Genomic DNA, 8,237 nt, shown 5'->3' with positions numbered 1-8,237 from the left:
TGATGGGCTTTTCTGACCAATGCATGTGTCTGGCGGGGTTGGCAGCGACCACGCTGACTTCCTGGTGCTCTCGGCGTTTGCTGCGCTGGTCTTCGGGCTGGCTTGTAAAGACGATGTAGGTTGCTTGCTCGTCGGGGAATTCATCATGCACAGCTCCGACTGCGGGCGGAGGCGGCGGAGCCGGAGACGGCGGGCCGGAAGGCGGAGGCGGCGTGAGCCCCTCGCCTTTGGACATTCGGGTGAGCCAATGGCACTTCCGGGTCGTGTGGTTGGACGGCTTCGTGCCGCTGTGGAACTTGCACGGGGCGTCGAGAGTTTGCCCGTAGGAGAAGGCCGGCTGCCAAGCCGGCCTGCCGCCCTTGGGCTTCTTGGGCGCGGGTCGCCCTTCAGGTGGCACGTCTTCAACTGTGCCCACCTGCCGACTGGCGGGAGGCGGTGCGGGGCCCTTGCGCTTGTGGTCGTTCGAGTGTGGGCGTCGGCCGGAATCCCCAGCCGTTGTCTTGGGCGCCGGGTTGAGTACTTTTTGGGACGCGTCTACCCGAAGCTCGGTCTTCATCGAAGAGTCGGCGGTGGCGTACTTGTCCGCTATGTCCAGAAGCTCATCGAGGGTAGTCGGCTCGTCGCAGAGGAGCTTGTGCTTGAGGAGGGTGCCTTCTCGGCATCCGGCTGTGAAGTATTCTATGTCTTGCACCTCGTGCACCCCTTCGCAAGAGTTGCGGAGCTTGGCCCAACGCATGAGGTAGTCACGAGTGGACTCGGCGGGGCATTGTACGCACAAGGAGAGCTGTCTGGGCTTGGGAGCCCGCTTGTAGGTGCTGGTGAAGTTGCGGATGAAAGCTTTGGTGAAATCTAGCCAGCTGTTGATGCTGCGCGGCTTGAGGCTGTTGAGCAAGGTCCGTGCCGTGCCTTGCAGCATGAGGGGCATGTACTTCACGGCAACGCGCCGGTTGCCGTTGGCTATGCTAACCGCCGTGGAGTAGTCGATCAACCAATCTTCCGGCTTCATGGAGCCGTTGTACTTGGGCGTGTCTCTTGGGAGCGAGAACTCTTTGGGGAAGGGCTCGTCGCGGATGCGGGGGCCGAAGCAAGGCGGACCGACATCGTCTTCTTCTTCCAGCGCCAGGGATCGCGCCAGGCGGTCGATCCGATGGCGGGCGTCGTTCTCGCCGACTCCTTCGCGGCGACCTAGCTGGCCGCTGAGAGTCGGGTGCACCACTGGCGGCGGGGTGGGATATCTCTCTCCACGGGGTCGAGGCGGAGGCGGGTTGCCCCGCCATTCCATGGCTCGGGGATGGCCGTCTGCGTCTCGCTCGATGGAGATTCGGGTTTGGCTTCGGCTGGCAGCCGGCTCTTTCTCGCATCGCGCGCGGTCTCTACCCGCAGTCGGCGTCCGGGATGTCGCGCCGTGATCTCGGCGCGGGGGAGGGCTTTCCGCACGAACGTCGGCTTCGTGCCGCTGCGCGGCTGCATCGATCAGCTGCTGGATGCGTCGGGCCATGCGGGGAAGTTCTTCGGCCCCCAGTCCGTCCAGCTCGTCTACGGCCGCCTGGGCGGCGCGCAGGTTCTCGAGTGGAGTGGCGTAGACTGGGCGGTCAACTCCCAGCATGTCGGCGATGACGGCGCCGTGTTGCTTGACAATGCCGGCCCGGCTTGGCCCTCCCGGGGCCGGCGTGCCGAAGGCGGCGCGGACAGCTTCGCGCTGGTAGGCCTCAGTGAGGCGTCTCACGGAAGCCAGCCTCTGGCCCTCTGCGAGGAGAGCGAGGCGGCGCGCCTCCAGTGCTTCGTCGTCGGCATCAGCCGGGAGGGGGGTGGACAAGTCGTGGGCCGCCGCGTGCGGGGCGTCGTGGGCGCCCTCGTCAGCAGCGCCGTCGTGGCCGATGACCATCACCTCGGTGGTGACAGCATCGCAGCCACCGGCTCGGGGAGCGGGTCGTTGTAGATCGCGACGTTGGTGGGGAAGGTATCGAATGAGGCCGTGTCGGAGTCGGCAGGCATCGGATTGGTGGAGCCAACCGACTCCAGATCCACAGCGGGCTCGCTGGAGACATGGAGCTGGCCGAGGAGGTTAGTGAGGTGGTCGGTGCCCGCATCGGAGGCGCGCTCGTCAGAGATGAGGGTCTTGTCGAGGAGATCAGCGAGGCTGCTCGCTGCGCAGGCGTTGGTGACGCCTTGCAGCGCGTTGTGGCAAGCGCCATCGGGCGTGCCGGGCTGGCTACGCTCACGGGGGAGGAAGAGGGTTCCCGTCCAGAACAGGTCTCCGGATGATGGTTTATGGGTTTAAACACTGTTTTCGGGTTTGAAGGCATAAGCGCAGCAGAGATCTTCTTTCATTTAAGAAGAAGCCACCGTAAAGAAGAGGAAACAAGGTGTTTAAGGGACACCGACTCCCATTATTTTCTCCAGGCTTGCTTTGGCTAAATCGACGGAGGCTTAGCTTATTATGTTTCGGGCGTTTAGCTAGCTTAGAGAATAAAGAAATCTATCTCTAAAGGGGGAGCGGTACGACTATTTTAGGTTAGAGGAAGGTTGAAGAGAGAATAGCTAAAATAGCCAGTCGAGTAGGCAAGTGCGGGTGGCTGTGGTCAAAGTGAATATGTCTTGTTTCGGTTAGCGGTTTCGGCTCTCCGGCACCGAAGTAAACTCTTTCTATTGCGGGGCCTATGGAGTTTGGGGATGAGTGCTGACACTTTACTGTGCAACATTCCTGTTTCTTTCATTCCCCTTACTAGATCAAAGAGGGCATATGTGGGGTTTGAAGATGCCTGGACCTTACCACCTTATTCTAATAGCCCGCATCAATGCCTCTGCCCAGAACATAGGAGCCCCCTGGGTTCAAGATCTCATATCAATTTTCAACTGCTGGGAAAGAATTGGGGTGCGGCAGGAAGAAATGGAATTCTCAATAAAAGTATAAATAGGTCTTCCCCACTGCTGCATAGAATCTGAGCTGGGTGGAATTGAAGTTCGGTTTCGATCAAGACACCCCTGCCTACTTACCTTAAAAAAACGACTAATGATCAACCGATCACAGAGGTCCTTTTCCAGCAACTTCAAATCAGAAAGCCCCGACTCCCATAAAGAATGCTTGCAGATCTTTCTTTTTATTACGATGACGATATGGACCTCATTACTGTCTCATTTTCTTATATTTATATAAGTTCTTTTTTTTGGATTCGACATAACAAGAACAGAATCACGCTCTGTAGGATTTGAACCTACGACATTGGGTTTTGGAGACACACGTTCTACCGAACTGAACTAAGAGCGCTTTCCGGGAGATAAAGAAGTAAAGAAAAGGATGATTTTTGTACCGCATGCATATAGAAAAATGAAACTCTGAATTTTGTCCAATTTGAATCGATCTCAATTGATCCCTCGTTACTGCCCATAGGAGAAGTAATAGGTAGGGATGACAGGATTTGAACCCCTGCCTTGTTTTCCACATCATAATTTATTCCTCCATCTATATACAACTTTCTTGTCATTTCTTCTTTTTGGTTTCATATAATAAATGATATACATCTGAAACCCAACCTAACGTATAAAGAATGAATATTTATCGGTAATGCTCAGGAAGAAAGAAGGGGTCATCTTTTTGATTTTTATTCCACCCTCATGTACCCTTCTTTGCATTTTTTCTAAAGCCTGTTCAACCTCATATCACCTAGAACAAGTCATGGACTTCTTCAATGAAAGAAAGTCTCATGGAAACGTTTTCAACGAAATAAGAACCATACAAAATAGATTTCTTGATCTTTTTATTTAGGAAAACGGATTTTTTCGCAGTTTTTTCTTTTATCCTAAAGATATGCAGAACGAGTGTATTATGAAATGTTCGTTGTCTAGCTTTGCATACATCGCTACTTAATCGTTTAGTGGTTATTGATGAAATTACTTCACCATAGAGAAAATATTATTGAAGTTTATATATATATATTATTGGTTGCTTTTGTTTATGTCCAATTGGAAAAGTTGATCTTCTAAATTCATATGTTTAGCCTAAAGTACATAACTTGTGTTCCTCCCTAGTTCTTGCAAAGCCACCTAATCAAGCCTCACCTCATTTGTAGTTATAACATGTTCAGCTGAAAGCAAACTCCAAATAAAATTGGTTTACTATTAGTAACACATATACTTTTTTACCTTAGCTCTTTCTTTATTGTTCATTGAGCAGTTCAAATGCTTTGATTGCTTATCATATAAGAGGTAAAAATATTCTTCATTCGTTTATTTTGTTAATTCCAAATTGCATTCAAATCCATTCTTTCTCATAACTTGAGAATATGTACAGCGCAGAACAGAAAAGAAGGCTGATTTGATGAGTTGTAGGGGCGGACCCACTTCCACTGATTTCTTGCGGGAAGGTTCTATAAGGGAAGAAGAATCAGAGCTGTGACCTGGTAACCTTGATTTCTTTCGGAACGTCATTACGAGAGTAACAAAGAAAGAATAACGTAGATAGGAAGGAGCGAGCCGAGCCCCAAGGATAATGAATTGGTATGCCGGGTGCTTACTTGAGCAAGAAGCCAAGTCATCGATAATCAAAGAAAGGTGTGAGTGAACGAGCCCAACTTTCGGATTCAAATATGACTCCTTTCCACTTTCAACAAATAGAGAAATCTCCGCTAGGCTAGCAGTGGGTAACCAACGCAGTGCCCCATTCGTTCCATGACATCCAATCAGTTCTCCTCGGATTCCAATCCAATCTCCCAATCAGTCAGAAATAGACGGTCGGATGAGATCTCGAACATTGTCCCTACCTACTGAGGAATCAAAAGTGTATGTAGAAAAATAGAGTGTTGGAAATGCATCGAGGAGAACTTACCTTGTGAGTCACTACTCCGGCACTGGGCAGGAATACTACTAGCGAGGCTTATAGGCGGCTAGTTCTTAAAGAAATCTGTCAGCTATAACCTAGCCTATTGAATCTGGTACGCCCGAAGCACGAAACTAGATAGGTAGCCCTACCTACGACTAGAAAAGTATCGTATTTTTTTCTTCCAGTAAATCTTCCACTCATTCCTTCCATTATGGAATATCATTTGGAGTGTATTTTCCCTCTCAAAAAAGGCTTCTCCCTCACTTCACTGAACTTATTGGAAATGCCTAGGACAGAGTTCATTCACTTGCCCAGCAGCCCTACTCCTCATAGTTGATCCGAATTTCTATCCCTGATTGACTCAATCAGGAAGAGGAAGACTTGATAAAAGATGAAAAGAAAGGATTGATTACCTTTTGAAGTCAAGAAAAGAAAGGAAAGGGCTATTTATGAGTTTATGTAGATGAAGTTTCAGATTCTTGGATGAGCGGAACATCTTTGAGACAAATCATCTCTACCCGGGTACATAGCTTCATCCAAACCATGGATCCACGAATTGTTGACTCGCTCTAGAAAAGAGCTTCGTAGTTGGGAGCTCTGAACCGATGATCGATATGGTTTCCTAGGATGAGAACTATGGTTTACTACTTGAAAGAAAGTTGTTTTATCTTTTTTTCACTTTTTGAGGTGTTTTGCCTAGTCTGAATTTCCCCTTCTTCTATTTGATCAAGATGGATAGCAAAAAAGCATGAATAGGCCTACTGGGATGGAAGGAGAGAAGGACTGAACGAGAAAAGGAAATACCTCTTTGTTTACCTTGGAATGAATTGCTCAACTACTTAGGTAACGAAACGAAACGTTCATCTACGATCTTTCTTAAAAAAAGATAGGACTGTACGGCAGTTCTCGTTAGTAGATTCGCAGAACAGAAGAAGAAGTTCACTCTGACTTGCGCACTACAAAAAGGCAGCCAACGACTTCGGACGTACTCCGTCTTTCGAGCCTCTGTTTAGCTTCAAAAGATAAGGCGCTAGTGCAACGAACGCTGCTTTGGTGCGTCCCACCCCAACTAACTAGTGCTTGACTTGACTTTCCCCCGTGCCCTATCCAATGAATAAGGAGAAGGCCGGCCTATCAATGACCGAGCCAGTCTGATCTCCTTTATACTGACCTCAAACAACGAGCGAAGTCGAGATGTTGATGAGAAAGGGGCTTTTCTCAAGGCCAAAGAGTGCTCTTTGAAGGCTACTATGCATCCTTACGAATACAAGAGTGGTTTTTTTTGTTTTGGGTATAGCAGGACTTGAACCTGCGACCGTTAGGTTAAAAGCCCAATGCTCTACCAACTGAGCTATACACCCGATTTTACAAGAAGGCTTGGTGCGGAAAAGAAAAGAGGGCGGCCTGGCCCCTTTTCTTCTTATCATATCACAAGGGCGCGGCTCTGTATGGTATAGTACTGTGGAGCAAGTTTGGGAGTCCTTTCCACTCATTGAGGATTCTATCTAAAAAAGAAGGTCAACGGGGGAGACTACTTTGAAGTCCGGGCTGAACAAACTACTTCTCCTGCTACCAAAACAGAGAAATAAGGAAATAAGATGGATTCGTCTAATAAAATACCCAATGCCTGTAGTTGAAGAATTGTTGGATGAGTTATCTTGTGCTGTTTGGTTTACTAAGCTGGATCTGAGAGCTGGTTACCATCAGATAAGATTACATGAAGCAGACGAATACAAAACGGCATTCAAGACCCACGTCACTATGAATTTTAGGCTATTTGGGCTCACAAATGCACCACCCACCCTCCAGAGTGCTATGAACACAATTCTGGCTGAGCTGACTAGGGTTTGTGTACTTGTTTTTGTTGATGACATCTTAATCTATAGCAAATCCTTGCAAGATCATGTCACCCATTTGCAGCAAGTATTTGACCTTCTGAAGCAGAATCAACTATATGTGAAGTTGAATAAATGTTCATTTGCTCAACCACAGATAGAATACCTGGGTCATGTCATTAGTGGGCAAGGGGTGGCTACAGACTAAAAGAAGATCCTCACAGTGAAAGAGTGGCCTACTTCCAAGTCAAGCACATTAGAGTTTGGGCTTAGCAGGACAGGCGTTTCATTCACAGGAGCTTAGCTCATTTGACTGCTCAAAGACTTAAAACACCAATGCAGCACAAAGCTTTCCTTTCCTCAAGCTCATGGGATTACAATATACCATCCAATAAAAGGCTCAGAGAATAGGGCAGCTGATGCACCACTATCTAGATTACATGAGCCAGATGAACTCAATGCCATTACTTCCTGTCAACCACAATGGCTCACTGATATTGTTGCAGGGTACAGCAAAGACACATTCACCCAGAATTGACTATCTGAATTGGCAGTCCTGAGCACTCACAAGAATAGAAAATATTCATTGCATAATGGGGTCATTCGATATAGAGGAAGAGTATGGGTTGGTGCAAACTTCTAAATGAAAAAAAACATCTTGCAAGCACTTCATGCCAGTGGTATTGGTTCCCACTCTGGCATTACTGCTACTTATCACCGCATCAAGGCACTATTTGCTTGGACAGGAATCTTTCAATCAGTGGAATCTTTTGTCAACAAGTGTCAAATCTGTCAGCAAGCTAAGGTAGAACATTAAAAACTCCCTGGCCTCTTCGATCCTCTACCCATTCCTGATGAAGCATGGTCCATTATCAGCATTGACTTCATCACTGGATTACCAAAGTCCCATTACTATGATTCAATTCAGGTGGTGCACGAGACAAGCCAAACAAACAGAAACCGAATTAATACCGAAGAACACAAGCTGTGGGCCGTAAAGTGGAAACGGTTGCAGGCCAAAGCTGTCCCCCTTTGCCACTAAGACTTGAATCTTTAACCATCGGAATACCCGGTACTCTCTCTACCAAACAGGCAAGATAGTCTTATCTTGAACTCTGTCCCTTCTCTAATGATTGACAGGTTTAGTGCCTGGTAGTAAGGGTATTTTGTGGTCTATTGTCCTCCTAGGAGGTCACTCTGTAGGCTCAGCAAACAATTCACTAAAGCCATTCAAGACCGGTTGCAGGGCAAACAGACCATTGACTTGACATGACCGTAATACATACAGAATAGGAAGGATAAGCTATAAGATAGAGATCCGGATTGTTGTGCTCCGGAATAAAGAAGAATACCATCTTGTCTAATCAAATACGAATACCATGTTATTGATTTAGTCAGCTTGCATCAACACATAAGATGTGATATGAGTAGTGGGAAATAAACTCTTCTTTGATCACTTGAAACATAGTAGAAAGCATCCAAAACAGAATGAAATGCTGTTCAAAAGAAGAAGCTACCTGGCCCAACCACTACACCATTTTGCCTAATGTGTGACTACCCATATCAGTTACAACATCTTCCGT

The 8,237-nt window shown here is 47.7% G+C and overlaps 2 non-coding genes across 2 annotated transcripts; both read right to left on the bottom strand.

The window, feature by feature from the left end:
• Positions 1–3,194: 3,194 nt before the first annotated feature.
• On the bottom strand, positions 3,195–3,268 carry TRNAW-CCA. The gene has a single exon. It is a non-coding gene; the product is annotated as a tRNA-Trp (tRNA).
• A 2,839-nt stretch (positions 3,269–6,107) lies between these two features.
• On the bottom strand, positions 6,108–6,180 carry TRNAK-UUU. The gene has a single exon. It is a non-coding gene; the product is annotated as a tRNA-Lys (tRNA).
• Positions 6,181–8,237: the final 2,057 nt, after the last annotated feature.

This window comes from Triticum dicoccoides, chromosome 5A (assembly GCF_002162155.2).
Source record: "Triticum dicoccoides isolate Atlit2015 ecotype Zavitan chromosome 5A, WEW_v2.0, whole genome shotgun sequence".
In the NCBI taxonomy this organism is placed as follows: domain Eukaryota; kingdom Viridiplantae; phylum Streptophyta; class Magnoliopsida; order Poales; family Poaceae; genus Triticum; species Triticum dicoccoides.
This window is presented reverse-complemented; position numbering and strand designations above follow the sequence as displayed.